The sequence below is a fragment of the Nothobranchius furzeri genome, chromosome 11 (genome assembly GCF_043380555.1).
Source record: "Nothobranchius furzeri strain GRZ-AD chromosome 11, NfurGRZ-RIMD1, whole genome shotgun sequence".
Classification (NCBI taxonomy): domain Eukaryota; kingdom Metazoa; phylum Chordata; class Actinopteri; order Cyprinodontiformes; family Nothobranchiidae; genus Nothobranchius; species Nothobranchius furzeri.
Window position 1 is genome coordinate 32392540 of NC_091751.1, and position 25104 is coordinate 32417643.

Here is a 25104-nt window from a genome sequence, read left to right on the forward strand (position 1 = left end):
GCCACTGCTATTCCTTAGGTCTGGGAGGTGTCTGATCTGCACCACCTCTCAAAATCTTCAACTGGCCTGTGTGACCTCTTCCCTATCTTCTCTAGTATAGAAGGATGCATGTAACTGGTGCACAAATATGCATGTGCACCAAAAACAACACATGTCTACCAGTCACTCCTTTGTGACCAGTATTTAGCCAGATTGAGCTCTACCTTCCATATGTGTTTTACACCTGCTTCACAGTATATGCATACTACTAGCTCATGTCTGGCGTCCATACCACAGGATTAAGTTACCCCGGCTTTCCACGGGAGCCGTCAGCAGCACGTTACTGCAGCAGCACGTCATAGCTGCTGATAGGAACCGCTGTGGTCAACAGAACCTTTTCCACTGGAGCCGTCGGCAGCCGTCAGCAGCGCGAGTCGGCCGCGTCTCAGGAGCAGCATGTCGCGGCCTTTACGCGCCGGTTCCATTTTCTACGCGCGACGCCTCTGAAACGGGTCAAGTTCGACATTTTGGGGGAAGGAAAGACAGGAAATCGGACGCGGAAATGGAGAGAAGCTACCGAGATTTTCAGAATAAAGAACGTACTGCCTTCCGGTTGCTTTACTTTTAAAAACAGTTACTAACTGTGCGTCCCCGTGAGAAGTTATCACCTAGCTAGCGGTCTCCTTTGTTTTTCAGGTCCGTATTGGCGATTATAAAACGGACAGAACATAAAACACAAACCATGTTGTAGTTTTCTCCTGCTTGTTGTTGTGTTTACTGACGAAGTCACTCGTGTGACTTCGTGCTCTGTCGGTGACAGCTGCTCCCCTGCTGCTTCGCGTCTCGTGGGAAGGGCCAAGCAGCAGCTTACGCGAGCAAGACGTGCTGCTGCAGTAACGTGCTGCTGACGGCTCCCGTGGAAACCCGGGGTTAGGCCGGACCCAATGTCTGTGCACCAAATCATTTCATTACCTTGAAAAAAGCCTTTTTCCCCCTTTTGAGATGACTATATAAAACTAGTGTGGATATCTTAAGACAAAGTGTTAAACCACATCCATGTTGATAAGAGCAGGTTGCATTCTCAGCTACGTTAAAATGGATCTCATTAGCATTTCAAAGAGTAGCAGTTAAGAACTTAACTCTCATGGTCATCCAACAACCATGGTCTTTCTTGTGTGCAAACACAAACCGTTTTGGTAACACTTTATAATTATGTTCTTAATTAAAGATGTATAAGTGTTTTGTTTCATCAACAGATTATTTGTCCAGGTATTAGACCATTAGTTACCATTCATTTATAGAGGCTTTCCAAATGCTCATGAACAGATTGGGTCATGTTTATAAGCTATGTACATTGTTCTAAAGTCACAATCATTGGTTACATAAACTGAGCAATTCAGATGTCTGGTCATCCAATGGAATGGGCCTGCTCATCTGTCAGATGCTCCTGGTGAGTTTTCTACGGCTGAAGGGTTCACATTTACATCAGATCAGGGATTTCCTCAAACGTTCCAAACCTTCGTAGATTCACTTTCTTTGACACACTGGTTTTATAAAAGGGGTTTAAAATCCCTCGTGTTCCAAACAATACGTCAAGGAAATTAACAACCTGATATGGGATTTTTTAAAATATATTTCAGCAATACTTAAATGAATGGTTTATCATTATCTTATACATTGATGATCTGTTCAGCAGCTCCCATATGTGTGGAAAATAGTGAACAATAAGGAGCACCTGCAAGGTCCATAAGATGATGGATGCAAAGTCACCCATTTGACCAGAAAGAATCCCTTTAACTGACAAAAACCCTGAAGAGGCAACATCTGTCCATCTGCACTCAACTGCCAAAGGCTTTAACCATCACAGAGCAGCAGCCACAAGCATGTGACTGTAATTAGTGCCAAATGTGCTACGTTTAGTGTTTGTTCTGTTGGAATGTGCAACTTAAGTGCTGATCATGAATGATAAAATGATTGGTTTCAGTACTTTATTTAGTGTCCTCTAAGAGCAAGAATCAGTGGAATAAAAACATGAGAAGTTTTAGAAATCATCTGTTGATGCTTGTTTATTTGTGCAGCTTCTGAAAGTTTATAGAGAAGAACGTAGAGCGGGTGGTAATATGATAATATGTGTACCGTGGTTTCCAAAAATGCTGCAATATCAAATATTTACCATTTTTATATGTCCTTTTTAGGGTTCTACAAAAAACACAATTCTGCTACCATCTGACTTAATCGGTGCCCACAGTCGCATTAAACCCTCAGGCATCCTCCCTTTCTGGAACTCTGGTAGTTTGTCCTAAAGCGGAATGGGTAGCAGCCAGCTGTTTCTCCTTCTCTGATAATGTCGAGTGGATAACCTCTCACACCAGTGGCATTGTGTTGCTAAATACATGTGTGTGATAAGTTGAGGACCCAGGGAAGAGCGGCAGTTCGGTGGAACCAACAACTGGATGGTCCAATGGTTGGTTTTGGCTTGAAATGTGTTATTGGTGGAAGATTTTAGAAAAACGCAAGATAAATACTTGATTAATTTCTTGTTTGTTTTTGTATCTCCACAATATAAATATAACTTTACTAGACTGTTGGTAGGAGGCATGAAACAAATGTTTAACGCTCATTTGTTTTCTAAATTTGCGATTACAGCTTTAAAATGTGGATTCTGATGTTTTCCAACTAAATGAGTAACGGTGGTAAATCGTCATTTGGGTATTAACCAAAATGATTATGGTAGGATGTTTTCAAAATTAAATAAATACATTTCTCTAAATGTTACTCCAACATTGTAAATATGTCAGTGGTTACCATACATTCTGGCATGTATAACTATGCCAAAATTATTCTTGCTTGTTGCCTCTTTATCCCAAGAAGAAACGTTGGAAAAATATTAGAAACCTTAAAAGTTTCTAAATGAGGTAAAAATGCATGGCTGGCCTTTTTAGACAGATGCAAATATACAACTGAATACCCGGGAATCATTTAATGAAGTGTTAAAACCACCCAACCTTCGTATTAAACCAAACAACTGCAATTCTGTGGGAGGAAACATTTCATTAGCATGCCAATGATTTCATTAATTAGCAGACAAGAACAATATTCATCAGTATGACAAACCAATTGGGTTGACAAAAGTCTATCAAATGCATCTACTTTTAAAATGGTGTAAAAACATCGTATGATTCCATGTAGTTAATCTTATCCCATAAATGCATTTTTCTGCTTTTCTAACTACTGCATTTGTATTATTTCACCTTACGAGCAGGATTTTTGCAATCATGTAGACGCAAATTGATTTGAATCTGCAAGAGAATCTTTTAAACGGCAGTCTTTCTCCTAAGTGAATGCAACCCTGAGAGTCATGAAAATCAGGCTGAAATTCTGAGATTGTTCTAACAAGCTTATAAAAAGGCACAGTCGAGTAAATAGACTGTAATGTGATCTAACTAGACCATTTGCAGTAGCCAGAATATAAATTTACTAGACAAAGATTTTCAGCTCTCAATCACAAAGGAAACCCGTTTAAAGGAGAAAATGGCACAGCAGCTCTCCAAAACCCCAATCAAGAGGGGGAGTAAAATCAAGAGAAAAACGGAGATGAAAAGACAAAGCAGAGGAGAGAGAGAGAATAAAGTTAGCTGTTGCTGCCAATCCTTAATTATCTGTCTCAATTTATTTACTCTCCATCCAACCCTTAAAAGCTGCAGGGCCTTTAGCACTCTTAATCAACCTCTTTCCCAGCAGGGCCCGTAGCGTCTTCACTTGCCTTCATAATTGACTCTTCTTGTTCGAGAGGCAATAAAACTTTATGACTATTAAACATAATATCAAGCAGGCTGACTTAATTTTTTTAGTCCAAACTATTGGCTGTGGGAGGAACGTTGCAAACTGATAATTAATTGTTGACCCTGGGGAGGGCTAATTACCAGTTGTTGGTGTTATTAGCTGATTAGCAGCTGGATTAGACAGCCCTGAAAGGACATCTGCAGACAGAAGACAGAACGGGTCATCCTTTACTGCTTACATAATTAGTGCTTTAATTTTTTAGCACACACATATAACAATCTCACCATGAGGATGACTAGCCAGTGTTCATGTCTGAATCCCTAGGCGACTAGATGAATGAGCACTGCTGGACCAAAAAAAAGGCCAACTGGGTTGATTCAAAAATGACTGACTGGGTGCTTCTGGGAATACTGCAAATGGCAAGAAATACAGTATAAAACCTGGCAGTAAATGAAGTGTTTCCCCACATGCTGCAAAAACCTCTAGGACATCTATATTTGACACAGTCACAACCAGGTGACACCTCTGGGTGAGACCACATAGAACCCAACAATAGCTGCAGCCTTCCCTTCTGAATAATTGGGTGTATTTTTAGGAATTGGCCTGAAATTGATATGGTAGGTGGGGGTGCTGCTCAGTGATCCATCCAGTGCTGCTAACCTTAGTGGCCACAGTGACAGATTTAGACATAAAGCGTTCTCTTTCACCAAATTAGATCAAGTCAATGGGCCATGAAAAATTTGTGTCTCTGGGAAGAAGTTAAAGCCATGCACACTACAGAAGTTCCTGTTAGAAATTCAACCAGGACCTCTGAATTCAACCTTGTGTAAACTGTCCTTCTATGCTAACTGTGTACAAATAGAGTTGATCATTCTGATATTATGTATGTCATGTATGCATGCTTTCTAGGCTAAAACCTTTGGGATGAAGTAAAGCGATTATTTGAATAAATGATTATAACTTATATTTTTTGCCATTATAGCAACAATGGCAGAAGAGTTAAGTGCCTGCCCAGAGGGTTGCAGGATCGAGACTTGTGCATTTTGTTGCAGTTGTTGTGTTCTTGGGCACTTACCCTCCTTGCCTGTGGGTGGTGGTCGGAGGGACTGTTGATGCCTGTGTCATGAGCCGGGGTGAGTACTCTTCTCATCATTCACCATCTCTGAGTGTTTTGGTTGCAGGAGAGGGAGCGACAGCTGATCCTCATCAGCTCATCTGCGGGGCGGCTTTATAAGGAGGATGGTGAACACGACTCGACACCGGAAGATTATCACTGACTGGTAGTCTCTTGCCCTTCGTACTAACTCGTCTCTAGTCTTTTGAACTCTTGTGAACCGACATGAACGATCGCGTGTTAAATAATTAGGCAACACCTGATTGTTACTGTGGCCGTGCTCAGGAGGCAGATTACCGACCACAAAAACAGCGGAGTGCTCCCTGCTTGGCGGCCACATCAGTGATCAGTGCGTCGGAGGACAAGGTGATGTGCCCCGCTCCACAGCAGCGAAACGCATCAGGCACAAATAAAAGACAGAAAATATCAAAGGAAATGAACTGACATGAACGGTCGCCCCGTACTTGCTTGTTACCACATTCCACCTGGCCACAATAAGAGACCGGCCATTATTCACCTCCGCCGACTCCGATACCGGCCAAAATTGGAGACCCAGCCTTTAATTGAATACCGGCCTGTATTAGAGGATTTACAGTAATTGTAATGTATTATAAATAATCTTGTCTCCTTACCATATTTTCATTTTATGTTCATGTAACATGTTCAAAAACATCTGTAATAATAAAACTGGTGATAAAATCAATGACCAGAAAGAGTTATCAGTTAGTATTTGTTTTAATAAATGTGTTCAAATATCAAACAGCTAAATAACATTAACATGATGACAGTAGAAGTCCTCTCTCCCAGGATGACCAACAGGCAAAGCCTCTCCTGACCCTGGACACCTGCAGTCCTACAGAGAAAATCAGATCACAGGTGACAAAAAGACAATAAACACATTTTTTACTTTTATCCACATGAGAAGATAAAAATTATATTCTTCACACAAACTTTTTACTTCATTAAAATGTGTCAGCTGTGTATATCCCTGAATGTAAAACTACTTTTCACAGAAGAACTGTGGTTGTGTGTGCAAACATCTTCACTCTTCACCTCTAAGCTTAATAAAAACACATCTTTGCTCAGTTGTCCTTAAAACAAATGATAAGAGGCTTAATTTGCTAAAGAAACACAAACGCGATTTTAATTGTTCTTTAAAATGTAAACTGTCTGAATGTAAAACTGCTTTTCACAGCAGAACACAGGATGAACTTCTGTGATTGTGTGTAAACAGCTTCACTCTTCACCTCTAAGCTTAATAAAACTGCTCTGTTGTCCCTAAAACAGATGACAAGTTTAATTCGCTACACACACACACACACACACACACACACACACACACACACACACACACACACACACACACACACACACACACACACACAGGAATAACTGGGACCCGCGATACAAACTCATTCCGGCTGATTTCTGCCTAAAATTTAATTAAAAAAAACAAATATACAAACGAAAAGTGTCTATAAACAGAACCGCTTTAAACGTTTTAGTTTTCTACGGCTAGTTTTTAAACAAACTTACGTTTAAAACTTTGTTGCTCTCCCATTTTCTCCTCCTGTTGAAAATCCACAGGCGGCGCACAAAACATGCTGGGATAGCCTTGTTCTGTGAGGATACAACAGACCCATCCTCAAAATGTGGGTAGAGCGAGGACGCATTTGAGGACGTGAGAATGAGCATTCTTGGAATTCGGACAGTACTTGTCACTGCGCTGTGATGTCATCGACCTCAAAATGTGCCCTTACAAGCATCCTTCCCGTGGATTCGGACACACCCTGGGTCTTTAAGCATTCTTTGACCCAGACAAGTATTAATTAAATAAAAGATCAATAAAAGAAGGTAGCAAAAGATGTCTGTCCATAGAAAGAAAGAGAAAGCTTTAATATCAGTCACACATTCGTGTCACAAACAAAATATCTCCAGCTTCATCCAAGCAGCAGGGCGGGCTGACCTGACATCTAAATAAATCTGACATGCTCTACAAGACAAATCTGCTGTATATTTTGGCAGCTCTAGAATAATAGCAAAATCTCCACACCATGGACAATTTATTATTATTTGTAATATTTATGTAATTTAATTTTTTATTTCAATAGTCTTATTCAGAAACTACGTAAAATATAAAGTTATCATTCCAAAAAAAACCTGTATGAACAAACAAGAATGTAAAATGTAGGTCATCCACTCCACAGCGTCAAAGCCAGCACAGCCCTGTGTGTGACTCAAAACTATTTAAAAGACACAAAATATTTTGCAGAAAATAATCAAACTAAAATATAAATAAATTGCTTCAGCTGGCTAAATAAATCACTGCTGACACCACCGGGAGTCAAACTGGCATCAGGATATGGCAAAGCAAGATGCTTCAACTGCTGGGCTACCAAAGGTCAACACAACAGCAGGCTTGCCTAAGACGCTGTTGTAGCTGGGGTTTTGTTGGAGCGGGTATGGGCAGAGCTTTGCTGAAACTTACCGTTTCAGTTCCGGGTATAAATTCAGGCTAACGATAATGACTTGTATTTCTGATCAATAACATCCTTATAGTGCCAACCGCATATTGTGCATCATCTGGCTCCAACTTTTTTAGGACACTAATTGAAGTAGTATAAAATTTGAAATTTCAACCTCAGAGTAATATTGTGGCATATAGCGGTGAGTTGCAGACATGGTCGCACTTGGGAACTATTTGGTGATTTAATCCTTAGTGCTGAGTGTTGAGCAGGGAGGCAATGGGTCCCATTTTTAAGCGTCTTTGGTACGACCCAGCCGTGAATTTGAACCCATGATCTCCCAGTCTCAGAGTGGACACTCATACCACTAGGCCACTGAGCTGTTAGGAGCAGTTACTGACAGAAAGATGATTAGAGCATGTTAGACAAAAAAAATATATATTTTTTTCTTTTTAACTATGTGGTCATAAACCAGCAGAACACGATACCTGCAAGATGTGTAAGGTGAAAACCTAAAGGCCATGTCTCTTCTTAACAACAGAGCACAGTCACGTTCAATTACCGTTAACTTTCAATCAATAAGATGACCTACAACACGAGCGGAAGTCCGCTGCCTTCGCTGATGCCTCCATTTGAGAAAAAAGAAAGTCTTCTTCTACTATAGATTTTTGCCTTGTCCTCAGGCTCTTCAATTACATCAATAACTCCCAATAACACAACAGAAGAAAATAAAGTGAAGTAGCTCCTCTGTGTGCTCAGCACCCATTCATTCTTGATGTTCTGCCAGAGAGGCTGTAAAGCTTTTTTTTTTTTAGTTCTTCTTTTTCCCTTTCTGCAATTTTGTAACCATCAGAGCCTGTCAGTGTGGCAGTTTTACTGCATTATTTCACAGCATGTCACGATGAGATTGAATCACTGCCTAAAATTTGGCAGCCTGTGAGACATGGGCTTTATGCTAATGGTGGCCCAAAAAGAAGGGCGCTCAGCCCAGTGCCAAGCCCCCCCCAATCGTTTGTGAGTTGCCGAAGCGGCAGTTGGCTCAAAGCAGCAACTACATTTGTAGACATCAAGGTCACAAACATGTTCTATGGTAAGTTGCCTAGATTTGTATAGTTCCTTCTTAGGGTTCTTAGGGTTCTACAACCCCCAGGGGGCTTCAGTCATCCACCCTTTCACACGCTGATGGTGATGAGCAACAATGCAGCCACAGCTGCCCTGAGCTTCACTAACAGAGGCACAGGCACCATCAGTCCTTCCTACCACCACCACAAGGTGGGTTGAGTATCTTGCCTAAGGACAGCATTCTCCCGGGAGGGAGCCAGAATTTATCCTGCAACCCTCCAATTACTGGACAACCTGGTCTTCCTCCTGAGCTACTACTGCGAAAGAAATGTAACATAAAAAAAATTGACTTGACAATGAAACATTTAAAAAAAATTGTATCCTTTATAGCAGTAAACATCAACTGGTGCAGCCCGCACACCTTCCTAAGCCCACCAAAACCCTTTGGACCCTACCGTCCCCGATTGGAGGACTTTATGGTTTAGTAGCAAAGTTTATTTCCCAAATATCAATAAATATCATCAAGCTGCACCTCTAAAGAGACTGCAGATTTGTAGCTACAACCCCACATAAATCTTCTTTACATTCTTCAAACACATCTAAAACTACAACAAAAAGAGTGACTGGAAACATTGCTTCATGTGTGAGGGTTTTTGCCACATTTATGTATCTAATGCTGTTAAAATGGTTAAGCTTAGGTGGTGCCTATCTCTAGCAGTCACCAGGCAAACAAACCCTGGACAGGTTGCCAGTCTATCACAGGGCAACGCAGAGACACAGGACAAGCAACCATGCACACACACATTCAAACCCAAGGATAAGTTACACAGACCAATTAACCTGACAGTCATGTTTTTGGACTGTGAGAGGAAGTCGGACTACCAGTAGAGAACCCACAATGCACAGGGAGAACATGCAAACTCCATGCAGAAGACCCCAGGTTGGGATTTGAACCCAGGACCTTCTTGCTACAATGCAACAATGCTAACCACTGTGCCGCTGTGTTCGTCTGTGAGTGTGTGTGTGTGTATGTGTGTGTGTGTGTGTGTGTGTGTGTGTGTCGGGGGGCAGATGTTAAGGCAAGGAAGCCCCTAACCGTGCATGGAGGTTTCCATCCCAGATCTAGCACCCTGAGACTGTAAAGTAGCCGTAAGGATTGAAGCTGAGGGCCAGTGAGTGTGAGAGCCCCTATCCAGGATGAAACATCCAAGATCCATAAGTACATCATGGATTAAGCCCCAACAGATGACGTGCTCAGTGAATGTCTCAGACAAAGGTAATCAGAAGAGACGATGCTGGAAATACCATTATGGGAGGACAATCCCCTACATGAGATGTACCACTGACAGCTAACTGGAGTGGCTGATATCAAGAAATCCTACCAATGGCTAGAAAGAGCTGGTCTGAAGGACAGCACAGAGGCACTCATCATGGCTGCACAGGAACAGGTCCTGAACACCAGAGCAACAGAGGCCAAGATCTACCACACCAGACAAGACCCAAGGTGTGGGCTATGCAAAGAGGCCCCTGAGACAATCCACCTCATAACTGCAGGGTGTAAGATGCCGGCAGGTAAAGCATACATGGTCTGTACAAACTGGCACAAAGTAGGCATTCTGCATTCTTCTAAATGGAGTACAAAGATCTTAGTGAGAAGAAAAAATGGCGGACTGGCTCTGTGTTTAGCTGGAAGTCCATGACCATATTTGGCAGTTATCTAGACGAAATAGAGAACAAAGTGTAATAGAAAATAGAAAAAACTGCACAGGTTGAAAAATATGATCAAAACTTGAAAGCTTCTAAATACCACCTGAAATGACTAATTCTTTTATTTTTTGCACAATAGAGACTTAAAATGCACAACACATTGTATTTAAGGGCTAAAACTGAGGATTTTCCATGAAATGTCTCCTTTAAAACCACAACAGGGTGAAGCACTAAAAGCCTTTCTTCTGAGGAAAGATATTTGCATCAGATGTCATCTTTGACTACAGTAAAAAAACGCACAAAACAGACGTCATTTCCGCCTTTTTTCAGATTGGTTGTTTTTGAGCTGGTTAGTACCAGTAGTCGAGGAGTGAGATAACAGTAGACTGCACCAGGAGCTGGGTGGCATATTGTGTTAGGTATGGTCTGAGCTTTCATACGCTATCAGCATAAAATGGCACAAACAAGCGACAGAGGTGATGTGATCTTTAAATGTCAGCTGGTCATCATTCACAACACCTAAATTTCGAACTGCCTTTGAAGGAACCAGATAATCATTTTGGATTGAGATGATGTGCAGTATGGATGGTTTCGCTGGGATGACAAGTAATTCAGTTTTTGAGAGTTTGAGTTGGAGATGGTGAGATTTCATCCATCTTGATATGTCAAAGAGACATTATATTTCTGTTTGTGTAATAAAGGGAAACTTTTCTACTTGAGCCTGATGACAAATTCACAGCATGTTTATTTAGAAAAAGGTTTTATGTAGTTCCTTCACAATGTTTTGGCAGACGCCCCATTGACTGACATCCGTAGTGGTCCAATCACATCATTCTACTAGTTTGAAAGGTCAATCACAGCATTCTGTTGGTGGGCAGGATTTTACTGATACAAATATGGCAACAGATCATTTGAAACAACGTAATCAACTTTGGACTATTTTGACTTAAGTTTTTCTTTGAGTCAAGAGCAGATAAAGGTACTTCAGTTTATTTAGAAAAGGATGAATTAGAATCTTTGATGGAGTAAGGCGGACCGTCTCGTTGACTGACATCTATAGCTATTTATTCTACACAACATGGAGACGCACATTGCCAGAAATTTATTGATTCATCTTTCAAAAAAGAAAGTCGAAAACACACAAGAATTCCAATGGTATTATGAAAGTAACTGTATTCTAAATGCCATGTTTAAAAATAGTAACTGTAACGGAATTCAGTTGCTTAAAGTCAGGATTTTAAGTATGTAACAGCAGTGCATGTATTCCATTACTCCCCAACATTGGATGTGTCAGCCATTACTCTCCCTATAACAAGCTAACTGAGGTTAGCTGTGCTTTTAGCAAGAAAAACACAGTTATGGTACTCTAATGTGAAGCACACGTCAACTTGCTGAGCTGGAGAGTTACTGTGGTATCCCTCTGAGAGCTCCACGGGTGGCACGCACAGCCTCAGACCTCTGCGATAAAAGCAGGGCACCGGGGCCACGTGAGCCCATGTTTCGTTCCTCCACAGGAGTCGGACATCTGTGGGGCTCTCACCTCTGTGGGGCGGAGGCGACGGTGACAGCACCGAGTTTTAGTACTCAGGCCAACTAACACACCATATTTCAACTCGTTTTAGCCAAGCAGCTTTTTGTTGGATGCACAGCCTTTTACCTCATTCAACCTGCTAAATAAAGTACAGGAAAATAATTTTACTTACTGATAAAAATGAAGCAGACTTTCTTAGATGGTCAGTTGAATCAATTGAACGAATTCATGCCTGAGCCATGGTACATCAATCACAAATAAGATGTTTTATTTGTTAGCCAGAGTCAAGTCTTTTTACATTTACATTTGCCTTTGTCCAGTTACAAAGCTCTGCTGCAAGAAATAAAAGAAAATAAAAATCAAGACAGTTGCCGAACTTCTCACTGCCTCAGCTAATTCCACATGACAACACGAAAGACAGACGGATTGGGTTAAAAAAAAGTTATGAAGAACACAGAGAAAGTTCAAGATTTGTTTAAAGGCTGTGGAATAAGTGGGCGAAAAGATGAAGAAGCAAAAGTGAAACAGAGAAAGTCTCACATGTATCATAATGAGGATGCAACAGCTCTTAAACTTTAGTGATTCATCAAAAAAGTATGTTCAAAAAGGATGATACATTCACATAGACAAAGTACAGTGATGAAAGTAATTAGTGATATTTTCAAAACTTCTTAGTTAACTCCACGTGCACACACTATCCCTCCCCAGTGCCCCGTTTCTCTGCCTGTGTGGGTAACAAATGCACATTTGCTTGATGTTGGTCGCTGAAATAATGAGGTGCTTTTTGTGCACAGGACCTTTGATATGGTAAAGAAATCAGACACTGGCAGCAAAATGTGAACTCTGCTAACTTAAAGAGGGTGAAACACATCCATAGAGAAATTGGGAAACAAGTCAGCTGAGTGAAATAAAATAAGTAGAATACCAGTTTATTCAAGCCTCACAGAAGCAGATTGATGACGTCTAGCCACAGGGTTCTTCAACACGAACTGAATGCTCATACAGACGAGTGCCGTTAGCATATACAGAGTAATTGATATGAGGGGCTTTTTGATTAGTTTTGTGGTTTGGGGGCAGCAGTAGCTCAACAGGTTTAGCAGGTTGTCCAGTAACCGGAAGGTTGCACGTTCAATCCCAGTTCCGGACAGAGAATTCTGCTGTTGTGTCCTTGGGCAAGACACTTAACCCACCTTGCCTGCTGGTTGGTGGTGGTCAGAGGGACCGGTGGCTCAGTAGCCATGCCTGTATCAGTGTGTGCCAGGGCAGCTGTGGCTACCTCTTAGCTCATCACCACCAGGTTGTGAATGTGTGTGTGAATGGATGAATGATACACTGTACAGTGTAAAGCGCTTTGGAGTCCTCTGACTCTGAGAGGCACTATACAAGTGCAGGTCATTTATCATTGTTTTAAAGTTGCAAAAGCAAATTTACAAAACAAGCTAGCTTTTGAACACAAACACAGTCAACCCCTTTGGTCGGCTGTCATGCCAAGGCTACATCTGCCTGATAACAGAACCTACATTGCCACATTAAACAAAAGAGCACAAAACACCAGTCATTCTTTCTAGGTCTAATGTATTTTGTTGTCTGTGACTTCAAATGGTGTTTTTCTTTTTCGGACTGTTAATTTGTCCTGAAGTTGGTGTGGTAGCAGCCGGCTGTTTCTCCTTTCCTGATACTATTTAGGGGAGAAACTCTCACACTCTGATTCTGTTGCAAAATGCATGAGCTCATAATGACCAACAACAAACCCATGTGGACCCCTTCTGGATTACATATGGGGAAAAGAGTGAGCTCTACCCGGTAGTACCCAGGTCCGATGAGACAGACAACCATATGGTCCAATTGTTGGCTTTAAACTGAGCGACGTTTTAATGTGAGTTTTTTTTAGGCAAATGCCAGTGACGATGCCATCAGCAATCACAAACCCCTCATAGGGTTTCCCACCTGCCATCCCACTGCACAAGATGATGTCAGATGACGACCCTGAAGCATTACTGGTAACTTTCTAGGGGATAAGTTCGACGTGTCAGTGGCCTCCAACTGATTAGCCAAGCCAGCAGCCATGGGACTCCCAGGGTCTGCCCTGAATTGGACTGGTCTGAAGCTGGCTATTTTGTCTCGTATGGCTTGTACCCCAGAGAACCACCACAGACATTTCCGATCCATCACCATGTGGAAACCAGACCGCCCGTTTTTGTACACTCAGTGGATGAAATACGCAGCGTACAGGTGGTTGTGGCCCAGAGCAGCGGAGGAGGAGCTTTGAATCCTGGAGATGGTGGTCACAGAGGGTTTCCTGGATAGGCTGCTCTCTGGAATCTGCAACAGACCCGAAGACCCACAGGCAGCCGTCACCTTGACCAAGGACCACCTGGTATCCCAACCTCCATATGCAGTGGGGGACGAAGACAGAGCACTGTTATCTAGCCCAGCCCCTGGATCAAAACTAGTTCCACACAGAGGGCACGACACTTGCCATTGCCCATACCCAGGAAACAGGCCACGTCACTGCTGTAACCCACAGCAGAGGAAGCCTCACCACTACATGTGGTGACCGAAGCCCTGTGCCTGTGCTGGGCATGTCGCCAACCCAGATATCTGCAGCAGAAATGCCCCTGGTTGGAGGTTGACCACGGTTCTTGAGTGGTGCAGCCAGCACGGACAGGATTAAGAGCAGATTGTCCAGTAATCAGAGGATTGTAGGATCAATCCCCGGCTCCCAGCAGAGAATCCTGCTGTTGAGTTATGGCACAAAAAATTTAACCCACCTTGCCAGCTGGTGATGGCTGGAGGGAGTGGTAGCCCCAGTACTTGGCAGACTCACATCCTCTGAGTTCACCTCAAGGCAGTTGTGGCTACTTTGAAGCTCATCATCCTAAGATGATCTGCCTGTTTACAGGGGTGGTTTAATTAGACCCTGGAGACCAAGATCTATAACTTCATCCACAAGGACAAATGCCATTGGGATCAATGGCTGAACCCAATGTTGTTTGCAGCCAAAGGGATTCTCTAAGCCTCCACAGGTTTTTTTTCCATTTGAGCTGCTATTCAACAGGACTTCACGGGGTGTCTTGGACCTGATGAAAGAGCAAGTCACACCAAAATCAACTTTTTTTGCTGATAACTTCTATAAATGAGTGTCTAAAAGTGTTGTAGACATGTGTAGTCTCATTTTTTTAATGCATTTTCTTTGAAAACTCAAAATTTTGCCTAGAATAGTCAATCGCCCTCTTCAGCTCAAAACTATAGAACACATTTATTTTGAGTCCGTTTTAATCCATGTTAGCCAATGGCTAATGAGAACGATGCTATGTAGCTAAGAACAGTGCTACTTAGCAGTTTTGTGGCTGTAGGTAATAAAAGCACCACGGCCTCAGTCAGCCTTGTAGCATTTGAGCTTGGATTAGCCACAAGTGCGTGTTGCCGTAGCTTATCTGTTGTCCAGCATTAGCATCGAGTCCTAGCAAAGCTTCTATAATTATTTAGTTCTAAAAGCTTGGCTGTTAGATTGTAGTTTAATGTTTATACAGTACATGTGACTCTTTCACCAACTTGATGGAGTTTGAACCAGGTTATGCTGGTTTGAAGAGCGTTTCACAAATTAGTCCAAGCCGTTCCAGTAATTAGCCGGATCATACCGACTGCCACTTCCCCAAAACGGAGATTTTGGGCCGAATTTGAGGTGAGTAAGCTAAATATTTACTTTTAACAGCTTCTAAAGATCATTCCCTACCTGTAATTTTGCAGCTATATTTGCTATATTTATAAATACAAAGTAAGAGAGACGTGGTTCACGTAATTTAGCTAATATCAGTCCACACTGCCGCAGGCTCGGAGCGAGTCTTGTGTGTGTGATAATGTCACAGATGGGTTCAGATTAAGTTTTTGTGCTAGTTAATAATCTGAGCACTGATGCAGAGAAACACAGGAGGGACTTTGAGGAGCACCTCCTCCTCCAGCAATTGACCTGGTTCTGAACTCATGCTGAGCAGTTGAAGCAGATAAACCTCTAAAACATGCTGGATAACAGCTCTCTAGAGCCGTGGAGCCGGACCCTGCAGCTAATCTAGTGCTATGGCTAACGGCTACCTACCATTCATAGCTGGTCCTGCTGGGTCGGCTCCGATAGTTTCAGGCAACTCACAAGTTCAAAACAATAAGGCTCAGGTCCACTTGTCTCCTCCAAATAGACTTGGTCCCTTTCTTCTCGATTGTCTGGGTAAGGAGGGGGAGAAAGATCCTCCACTTCAAATGTCTGCTCAGAGTGAAAAAGTTAACATCGCCTCATTACCTATCTGTCTTTGTCGCTGCCGCAGCTTTGCCCTCTCGGTTCACTAGGCAACACCTACTAATGTTGCGTTTTTCAAAATTGATATGTGGGTGGAGAAGGACTCTGAGGCAGCGAGTACACCACTTTCTGTATCTGTATCTGTTCAACCATCTAAATTACCTGTATCTGTACTCAGAGTGGGCGTGACATAACCCGGAAGTGGCCATTGTTTAACCGGAAGTGGGTGTGGTTTACATCAATATATTATTTTAAGTCTGAAATTGATATGGATTGATCAGAAGTTTCTATGTGTATTGTTTATTTGAAAACCATTTGAAGATCACAATAGTAAAGGAACTATTACAGAACAAGTGTTTCAATAAAATCAGAACATTAATATTTAAGTGCATGGATTAATACATCTGAACTCATGCAGTAGGAACTAGGAAATATGAAATGCTAGAACCAGACATAACTTTATATATATTTTTTATTTTAATTTGGTTAAACAGATTTTTTTCTTAACGTTCCTGGCATTTTCCCACACAAAGTTAAACAAAACAATGTTGATTAAGGTGCGTGTGTGTGTGTGTGTGTGTGTGTGTGTGTGTGTGTGTGAGTGAGTGAGTGAGTGAGTGAGTGAGTGAGTGAGAGAGAGAGAGAGAGAGAGTTAAAATTTTTTTAAAAAACCTGAGTGGAGCGGAGGCAGTGACTGATGCAGCACGTCAGCTCTGTCTTGTCAAATGCACCACGTAAGTTACGAAATAAGTAACTTTAAATATTCACCTGAAAAAGAGGCGAGCTGAAGATGACCTAGGGAAAACTGAAGAAATGTGAGCAACAGTGAAGCAATCACAGCAAGATCCATTACTGTCTGTGTGTGTGCGTGGATGAGCCGGACGGACTGAGCTCCCGGCCAGCTGCAGAGTTTTGTGTGTAGGGAGAGGCGGGCGCTCTATGTTACTGGAACAATCACAGGGCATGAAGACAGTCAGTTACCCAATGAGAATTTTCCTTCAGCACAATTACAGATATTTACGAGTTTTACTCGTTTCATGCTCGTATTCGTCAAAAATGCTTTATCCGTACCGGATACTCATCTGAAACGAGTACCCGGCTCATCCCTAGTTGACGATCCCTTTAAGTAAAGTTGGGAAGAGAGTTAAGTGCCAGAAAAAACGAAAATACAATACATCCTGGACCGGCAAGCAAAACTTGTTCCAGGCCCAGGAGCGTTAACGACTGTCCCAGAACCGTTTACAGGTGGCTCAGAATGCCTGTGTTCAGCTTCTGACCAAATTGTCAAAGCACACCCACACCACCACACTCCTCTTCCAGTATTACTGGCTGCCAGTTAACTTCAGGGTTCATTTCAAGATCCTGGTTCTGGTTTTGAAGGCCTTTCATGGACATCATCATACATTGGTGATCTTCTCAGTTCTTACACCCCAAGCAAGTCCCTGAGGTCCAGTGATGAATTCTACTGGTTGTGCAGTGCACCAGACTAAAGACCAAAGGCGAGAGATCATTTGATGCTGTGGCCCCCCGAAACTCTCTTCCCCTTAGCCTGAGATCTGTGGGCTCAGTGGTCTCCTTTAAAAAGAAGCTCAAAACCCACTTGTTCAGACTTGCTTTTGTGTTACCTCACTGTAATAAATGATAAATGACCCGCACTTGTATAGCTCTTCTCAGAGTAAGGACTCCAAAGTCTGTTGTACTACTTGGCATAAGTACAACAGTGTTTCATTCATCCATTCACACACACATTCACACACTGATGGTGATGAGCTGTGATGTAGCCACATCTGCCCTGGGGCACACTGCCGAGAGGCGAGGCTGCTGAGCACAGGCGCCACCGGTCCTTCCGACCACCATCAGCAGGCAAGGTGGGTTAAGTCTCTCTTTATTCTGCTCTCCCCACCTATTCCACCTTCCTCAGGATCCACTGACTTCCCTCTTTCTTATTCGCTCTCTCTTTCTTAACATTTTTTAATCACAATTGTCTATTTTTTGCTCATTTTAAATATATTATTAACCATTTTCTAAATTCTTTTATATTTTTACATTTTTTGTTTTTGTGAAGCTCCTCGTGATTTTTTTCTTGAGAGGCGCTATAGAAATGATACATTCTTCTTCTACTTTTTCTTTTCATAAGTGTCTTGCCCAAGGACACAACAGCAGAATTCACTGTCCGGAGCCGGGATGGAAACTTGCAACCTTCCGATTACTGGACAACCCGCTCAGCCTGTTGAGCTACTGCTGCCCCCAAATGATGAAAGGTTTTAGTCAATTTGGCTAATGTAATTAAGTTAACTGTACTCATGACCTAATATGTTAAAAGTACTTCAACTTTAAAAGAGAGAGTGAAACTCCAAATAATATCTTCTGTCCACTTAAGAAAACTCGTTGTACCCATACTCTACAGAATATGCATGAAGCACATTGTGACGTGATGGTCACATGGTACAATCTTCAGAAATTTTTAGAACAAGTCACCATCATTTTCTTTCTCACTGCTCATCTTTCTACAGTAAGTATAGTTTAAAGTGACGGTGTTTATTTTTCCTGACGATAGCGGCAGTAGATAACCAAAATCATTGCAAGCAAGCAGTATTTTTGTGTTGGAGTAAGGCTGGAAATATACTTGTTTTTAACAACGCGTACATGTCATGGCTGCCTTGCGTAGTTTGCATTCGTTTGATGTGTCGTTTGTGCACGTCATCTGAAATTAACGCGACGCGGCTGCACACTGCAATATACGGGTAACCACTAGGCGGAGTGTAGAGCGTTATTTAACCGGATGCAGTACAGGGGTCAACGGCGGCAAACCCCAGTACTGTTAAAATGTCAGAAAGCTTTGAAGAAAAGCTAATGACCAGATTTGAAACTATCCACATCTTTATGATGTGTCGTTACCACTGCACAGCGACAAGTATGCTTGTCAGAACAGCTGGAGAGAGATCAGTGACAACCTACAAAGTGACGCCGAGACGTGCAAAATAAAATGGAAACATGTCCGAAACCGCTACGTCAGGGCTCAAAGGAAGATGATGGAGAAACGGAGTGGGGACGGTGCAGACGGAGCGTTTTGTCCAGCTGTCGTCAGACGCCTGGGTTGGCTCAGCAGTTTTATAAACCACCGTTCAACCGAGACCAACTTCCCACAAAGCAGGCCCGTAAGTAAACATCCAAATCCACTCTGGGCTGTTTTTCTACACAGATGAGCTAACATTCTAGTTTACATGTACTTAAAATAAACTAGCATCTTATGTCACAATTCTCATCATGTAACATCTGTGTAGTTGACAAATGTCTGTTTGTTGTTTGTGGCACTGTGGCTGTAGATGGGTATTGGAAGAGACCACGACTCCTTCACCTGGAAGCACACCTGAACCAGATCCTTCACATGACCCATCTACCTCATCTCAGACCACTTCAGGACCCAGTACATCATCCAGAACACCCACCCACTGCTGCAGGCTTTAATCAGCATGCTTGCAGATTTTCCCCATTTCTGAATGTTCCTCAGGTTGAAAGCTTAAAATGTTTTATGAATGACAGCACTACAAAAATTACTTGAACATTTGTTGTCTTGTTAAAATGAAATGTTACATTTTATACACATTTAATATGACCATTTATAAAAAAATAATTGTTCCAATGACAAACTTGAACTGAGTCAGTTTTATTTTGCAGGTGACATTTTGCTCCAAACCTGTCCTTGAAGATAAATAAAAAAAATTCATTGGATTTCCTTGTGTTGAGCTGAAACAAATCACGTGTTAAAAGCATTTAAACTGACACCACACATGCAAATAGATATACACTAATGCAGTGTGCCCCATTGGAGGATGTTGTCCTGAACAGACAATCTTCCTGCTTCGGTTTGAAAATAGTTCATCAAGCTGTTCCGCATCTCAGTGCCATGTCGTGTAGCACGCTCAGAAGTCAAGCGTCCGGTGTCCAAGAGGTTTGTGTCAGTCTCCACAACTTGCCTCCATTCTCCCAAGACATCTCCTTCGTCCACTCTACTGATGTACCTTGCTGTCTCAGCTTGGAGTTGGTCAGTACCACAGAGGAAGTTGTGAAGAGCAACACATCCCTTTGTTATTAATTCAGCAGTGTCAACAGAACACTCCATGGCTTTCCCAAACACTCTCCATCGTGCAGCCAAAATGCCAAAGGCATTTTCTATGACCCGCCTTGCTCTGCAGTGTCGATAGTTGTAAATGTGCTGCTCTGCTGTGAGGTTGGTCCCTATTATAAATATAAGAAAATATAATTAGGATTGTATTGTTTTAATTTAGGGATGAGTGGTTGAGTCGAACTTAGCTGATTCAAATTCTCTACCGTTTTACTCCACAAACTAACCTGAATATGGCCGCATCAGGTTCACTTTCAGTGGAAAAGCTTCATCTGCAACGAAGACTGGGGGACTCCGAACAACAGCACCTGGCAGAGGAGATGGAGGTGGCAGGTGCAGCTCCCCCTTGATGAGCTGGGATCCACACACCAGCATCACTCACTGAAAACACACCAGCATCACTGTCACGGCCATAGGCTCTAATATCCACAAGTGTAAATCTGTACCTGACGTAAGGAAATAGGTTTTATTTTATGCCCAGTTCCGAATGATGTTTATCTAAAATAAATATTACTTTAAAATTAAATAAATCCTCAGTGAAATGTTTTGTCTGTGCAAATATGACTTCAAGCATAAAGTGCAAAAACAAATCATTTCAATTAAAGTTTAAAATAAAAGAATATGATTCTGTAAAAGGTATACTCCACCCCTAAATAAAATGTCAGTTTTTATATTCCCCAGCTTTAAGTGAGAAAAAGCAAGTAACTAATCCTCCTGACCTGTCAGATTGCTTCAGGTTAGCATAAAACTATGAAAATGAAATGGAACAACAAAGATTGTTTCATGCTAAACAAAGGACACTGCTGCCAGGTCAGGAGGATTAGTTAAAACATGCTTTTCCTCACTTAACTCTGGGGAATATAAAAACCGACCTTTTACTTACTAGGGGTGGGTATAGCATTCCACCACTCACCTGGCGTCACACACAGCTATCAGGATGAAGCTGAAGTACCCTTTGTAGTTGTGGAAGGAACTTCCACTATTGGCTGGAGCTCAAATTCAAATGTGTTTCCCATTGATTGCTCCGACACAGTTGGGAAAAAATTCCAAAGAGACCTGAATTCCTCTTGAATTTCCATCCACTTTGCAACACTGGGAAAGGCCACGACGTCGTCCTTGAGTGCTGTCCATATAGCTTCGCAAACTTCTTTTACAATATATCCAACTGTTGCGAATCCAAGTTTATAGCTGGCTGACAGGGATTGGTAGCTACAACCACTAGCAAGAAATCGTAGTGTGACAGCAAGGCGCTGTGATGAGCTAATGGGAGCACTATGTGTGCGTCGGTGGGAAATCAGTGTCTCAATCCTTCTGAGCAACTCGTCAAAAGCAGACGAGGAAATTCGGAAGTAATTATAATGTTTTTCCTCGCCGATTTCCCTCATCGGCAAAACGAGTGAAACATATTATCTGTTGTCTTGCCGTGCCTGGTTTAGGGGTCTCACATACCATCTACGACACAGACAGATTCTGTCGTAATCTTAAAATTAACCAGCTACTTAACTCCTCTATCGTCGCCATGTTTATTTTGTTTTGGTACAATGCCACACACTATACGGTACACTGACCCCTAGCGGAACACTCCAGTAGTGCGTGCAGTACGCAGGCAAACACGCGCTGAAGACGCAGCAGACTGTTTGTAGTAACGCGAGGTTCTGCGAGGTAAAAAAGAAAGTATATTTCCAGCTTAAGACTTTACCAATGGATGCCTAGTAGGGTCAAAAAGCCCTGGGGAGTGTAAACATCAGCTAAATGACAAGCATATCAGATTTCCTTTCATCACTGGCGACAAGTAAAGAGGTAATTTGTGTAAAACAACAACATTTAAGAATGGTGAAAGTTTTGTTAACTGTTTGTTACAAATCTGTAAATGCATTTTGTCCTCATGGGCTCCCGTAGAAGGAAACATAGCATCTAAAATCGTCGCCCAGAGACTTAGACCCTTTCCCGTGTATTTTGGACCTGATTTTTATAGTTATATGTTACAAGGCCACCAATATTTTTCAACAACTGGGCACCATTTCATTCATTTTCAACAACATTTTGATGGATATTTCCAGAAATTAATGGCAAAAACTACACATCGTCTCTAAATAATTTTCATAATTAATTTTGGCTTAATGTTTGATAACCAGGATGTTTGTTTTGAACGTTACCATTTCATCCTTTAATTCAATATTGCAGGTTATATTTCTTTTTGAACTATCTAGTTTGTGAGCACATCTAGCCCCACCACCTCAGTTAAAAAGTTGGTATTTTTGGCCTGTTCGTCTAATAGATTTTAAAAAAATTAAAACCAGTAAAATATTTTTCTTTCGCTTTGAGTTTTACGTCATAATAACCCCTTTTCTCATCCCACTTGCTTGCCCGCTGCCGGTTTCCTCTCTCACTTTGCTTTTTGTTTCTCGTCAGCTCACTTCACAGCCTGTCATTGATAGACAGAAAATGGCAGATAGAGAATAAGAACTCTAAGCAGCGGCGTGGCAACCATTATGTCAGAGTAGTGTTGCTGAGAGCTCTATAGATCAGAACCTGACATGGTTCGGGTGTAATTTGCCATACATGGAGCAGGCTGAGTCTGACTCAATGGAGCCGGCTGGATAATAGAGGGCATGAGAACGCACCTCAAACCAGACGCTGTGGACTGAACACATTATTCCTCCAAAGTGTGTTGTTAAGGAATATGTGTGTGCGTGTGTGTGTGTGTGTGTGTGTGTGTGTGTGTGTGTGTGTGTGTGTGTAGAGAGAGCTGCTTTCGTTTAGATTTTTGAATTGTTGAGTACCACTGAGTGCTGCTGAGCAGCTGCAGACAGAACAAGGGGTGGCTGGGATCATATCAATTGTCGCATTTATTTAGGGACACAGAGAAGTTAGAGTGAACTTGAGAACAATCAAAGAGGAATAAAAGTCATATTGTGTTGCTGTATCACCCTGTAGGATTGTATTATTTTTTTTCATTCAACTCAAAATTTGAGAGGAAGCCTTGGTTTATTATTGATTATTGTCTTTTATTAATTTATCTCTTCTAGGTTTCAGCATTTTTGACGAATACGAGCATGAAACGAGTAAAACTCGTAAATATCTGTAATCATGCTGAAGGAAAATCCTCATTGGGTCTTCACGCTTTGTCATTGGCCAGTCACATAAAGCGCCCACCCCTCCCTACACACAAAACTCTGCAGCCGGGAGCTCAGTCCGTCCGGCCCAGGGGTCTCATTTATCAAACATTGCATAGAATCCTTACTAAAACCGTACTTAAGCGCAGCAAAAAAATAAAATAAAATACTTACGCCAAGTAAGTTTGTGATCTATCAAACATAGAGTATGCACAGCTGCACGCAATCTCCACTTCATAAATCAGAGACTACCAAGAATGTTTCTCAGCTGCAATTTAGTCACATCCCGCCTTCACCACGTCTACTTACTGCCATAAATGGTCAATGCAAAGTGACTTGTGGATCTCATGCATTTACATAAGACGGCTTGTTGCAGCATTTCGATCACGACCGCAGATCAAGGAAGCGTTATTTCACAAGCAGAAATTCAGGTACTTGTGGGTGAGGTGGAGAACTGAAAGGAAGTGCTTTTGCAAAACAAATAAGAGAAAATCCGGAGTGGCACAGCGTTGCTGAACCCATCAATGCTGAGTTCTTCAGAGAGATCTGTGGTGGATATAAAAGAAATGATCTGACCAGGATTTGATCCCCAGACTCCTGAGTGAGTCACACACGCTAACCAGTCAGCCAAACAGAGATCTTCCTTTTACAAGTAGCCAGGGCACATGATCAATCCAGTCACTGTGACAGGACACACACACTGTCACAGATGCATGACATTCTGTCTTAATCTGTCCCTCTGCTGATATTCTGCATTCCGTATTCTGCGCTTCAGGCAGTGTGTGTGTGTGTGTGTGTGTGTATGCGCACGCGCATGTGTGTGTTGGATAAAAACTGATATTAACATTATTGAACTGATATTAATGTCCTGACTGTTAAACATCTGGTGTCTTTTTAAACGTAGCTTCATCCATTTATTGTACTCTGTTGATAGATAACAGGCTCCTGCAGGTCTTACAGGGAGGAGGAGGATGACCTAGCCTTGGAACCGACCTGTATCAGTAAAACTCCCTTGAGAAAGTCCAGGAACTGCTTTGTTGATTTAGAGTGCACCTGGAGAAAGCTTAGTCTCCCTTTTTACTGCTTTCCGCCTGAGAGTCTAAGGAATGTCAAAATGTGTGTGCGTCAGTCTTTTGTGTGTGTGTGCTTAATACATGCTTTTGGACGACTGTCTGATGAGAGTGAATTGGCAACCGTTGACTGGTGTGTGTTTTTCCTCTCCACTTTGCAAAGTCTAAATTGATTGTTTATGAATTGGTATTGGTGTTGATCGATTGCTATAACCCCCTGTGCTTTGAACTTTGCCTAAGGTAATCCTGGATTGATAAAATTACCCAACATTTTGGCACCGTGAACCCGTCGTGCAGTGCCGGCCACTGGGAGGTCCTCTCAGGGGAGCCGACGAGGTGCCGCTTCCTGCTAAAGTCCGGAAGGCTGGGATTGCTTCACCGGCCGGCTGTTTAGCTCCGCAGGCGACCTTCCGCCACCGGATCTCGCGCGTCGGATTCGGGGTGAATCCATCACACAGGGGGGAGTAAGTACCTTTTTCCATTTGCACCCTTTTATAAACGACTGATTGACAGTGTGTTTACGCTTGGGTCTGCCTTTCCGGTGCGAGAGACGTTTTGCGCCCCAGCGTGTGTTATAAGCTGAGTTTTGTCCTAGCCCGGCTGATTATGGTAGCACTGTCTACTTGAAATAGAGGTGAAAGAGACTGATGGTGGCCGTAGATCGCTTCCCCGGGAGGTTGTAAAGAGGACTGAGTCTGCGTTCTCGGTCCGACCCACTGCGGTTTTAGGTGGGCAGTAGGGCTGCACGATATTAGGAAAACCTACGATATTCGATAACAGTGCTTAATATTGCGATATCAATATTACTCACGATAAATGAACAAATACTAAAGTATGCAGTGTTAATGTCGTCTGGTGTG